The 2500-nt window shown below is 46.0% G+C and overlaps 1 long non-coding RNA gene across 1 annotated transcript in view; it reads left to right on the plus strand.

Annotated features, from left to right (window-relative positions):
• The window catches only part of LOC123499715, a 108477-nt gene that overhangs the window by 105921 nt on the left and 56 nt on the right, over positions 1-2500 (plus strand). The window contains exon 4 of the long non-coding RNA XR_006673069.1: positions 2409-2500. This exon is cut by the window's right edge and continues 56 nt beyond it. This is a non-coding gene — a long non-coding RNA (uncharacterized LOC123499715). The remainder of the gene's footprint in view (positions 1-2408) is intronic.

The following is a 2500-nucleotide window of genomic DNA, read 5'->3' on the forward strand; positions in this document are numbered from 1 at the left end:
AATTATAAAAGAAAACTTATCATTCATATAACTTGAATACCAGAAAAAGATAGCGTTTACAGGCTACCTGGTCCATACTTGAATATTAATTTCCAGTACATAGTTATTTAGTGGCAACAACTGAAATTGGAAATACCATAATATGTTTTGCCGTGAGATAGATGATTTCGCAAACACATTTCCATTCATAACTTTTTGTCTCGAGGATAATCGGGAGGAATTATAAGGTAGGATATAATGAACAGTTGTAATCTGTGAAATTGTTGTTCACATTTTGTTCACACTTTGTGTAGATTGTTAAGAACAACAAATCGCGTTTATTCAAGATCATGTCTGTAATAAATCATGAAACACGAAGATTATTTTTTGCGGGAGGGAATGCGGGGAAAGGTCGTGAGTGATGGTGTTCCCATGTAAGAACAGTGATGTCACCAGTCTGCCATCATAATGCTACTGCTGCAGACCTGTTGTTTGTCGCCCGATGTCTCAGAAGGTAGACAGCATTCCTGGGAGGCTCTTGGTTATGGAATGAATAGTAGCGTGGTGGCCGTTGTTTTTTCTAGCCCTTCCCTGGTTCTCTCTTTCTCATGGCTCCTTCACTTCTCCCTGCTTCACGCTGCTGGGGGCGTTGCGGGAGGGCGTAAACTCTAGGGTGGGTGCCGGTAGGGAGGAGACTAGGGTACACCTGATAATAACAAGAGACGAACGATGGACGACATCCGATTGTGCTTCCTGGCCGACGCGCAAACCTGTCTGCCTTCCCTCCCCACCCTCTCTTCCTCTCCCTCTTCCTTCTCCTCCTTCCCTGTCTTGCTCTTCCCTTGCTGCCCTCATGTACCAGTCACGCCAAACGTCACCTTCCACACATTACTGGTTCACTGTTGTATCATTAGCTCCTTGACCCCGTGGCTGTTGCGGCCTTCTTTGCCACTAAAACGCTCGGAAATATCGACTCTAGTGCCACCCGGTCCAAAATCATTCAATTCTCTCATGCTGAAGTTGTATAAGACTCAAATTGCTTAAGGCCAAATAATTTGGAGACCTGTTAATTAAAGGAGCCACGAGTAAAATCACACAAAAGAAAAAAAAATATTATGACTTCAAACAGATACCAAGCTACATTTGCTGACTTCATCCCTGTGCTCATCTTACAAGTTCCGCTTGGCTGCTGTAGTTCATCCCAAGTATAAGCGGCAGCAGCCTTACCCTCTGCTTCCAGTACACTATCGCGGCCAGTATTACCAGTGTGAGGGAGTTAGCCCGTCATCTGTTCACCTTGCCAACGCAGCAGGAAATGAAGCACAATAAGAAAGGTGGATGGACTGGTTTAGTATCGGCAGGTGTAGAAAGGCTAGAGAAGCAGTAATTTGATTTATTCCACGTGAAGGGCAGCGGTGAATGACCTGAAGGCGTTAGGGTAACATTGGGTCCGGACTTCCCTCCTTCCCAAGACAACAATCTCATGTTTCTTTCATGGAAATGGATGATGCTTGGTTATCTATAATTTATAGGACATTCAACTGCTTTTCACTCAGAGGTAAAAACTTGCACGGCAGAGAGCAAGGAAATTACTTACGTGTGTACTCTCAAGAGTGTTCCTCATAATCCTTTTTTTTTTTCTTCTTGGGAGCTTCATTAAGGGCAGCGGGAATTGTAACCTTCACGCCTTTACTTTTTCTACAGGGTTCAAAAGGATTATAATAGTGTGACAGAGAATAGAAAGAAATGAGCTCTCAGATTGAGAAAAATAAGTAAAGACCTTTCACTCATCTGTTGTTTCCCCCCTATTTATAACACACTACCACTGTTTGAGTGCGCGATTTCCCCATCATCCATCACACGTATTGCCAACACACTAGCCGTTACGTTAGCGTCGAGGGGTGACTTAGTGAAGTTTACAAAATGTGCGGGCAACTTACAAGCTCGGCCGCCCGCACCTTGCCGCGCCTTACACAACATCCTCCCCTCACCAGCACGCGACCTCGTAACACTTCGTTCAGTCACCCAGGAACTCCGAACACCAGGCTTCACGATGGCATCCATATTTCCGTGGCGGCGTGCCTCCTCCCGCGTCATACCCCACCGGGCATGTTATTATTCCACACGTCTCACCTGAACCGTTCTCAGGTATTGGGAACAACGTGCAAAAGGACAAATACGTAGTGTGTGTGTGTGTGTGTGTGTGTGTGTGTGTGTGTGTGTGTGTGTTGAAGAGATAGGCAAGAGCAATGCGTCTTTGTTTGCTTGGGAGACATATGGCAGGCGGCGTGTAGGAGGTGCAGCAGGGGAGGGGAGGTGTGCGGACAACGTAATGATTACTGTGTTACATAAGACTGCTGAGGACAAATTTGGTGACTCAGCCGTTTCTCTGATAGCATGTCTGACTCATTCTTGCTTTTCCCACCCAGCTCAGTGCTCTCCCTCTCCGGCCTTCTCTTCCTCCAGTGCATCCTGCCTTCTATCCGGTGGACAACGTTACATCATGTCGCTTTCTACATTC

This window comes from Portunus trituberculatus, chromosome 50, assembly GCF_017591435.1.
Source record: "Portunus trituberculatus isolate SZX2019 chromosome 50, ASM1759143v1, whole genome shotgun sequence".
NCBI classification, from domain to species: domain Eukaryota; kingdom Metazoa; phylum Arthropoda; class Malacostraca; order Decapoda; family Portunidae; genus Portunus; species Portunus trituberculatus.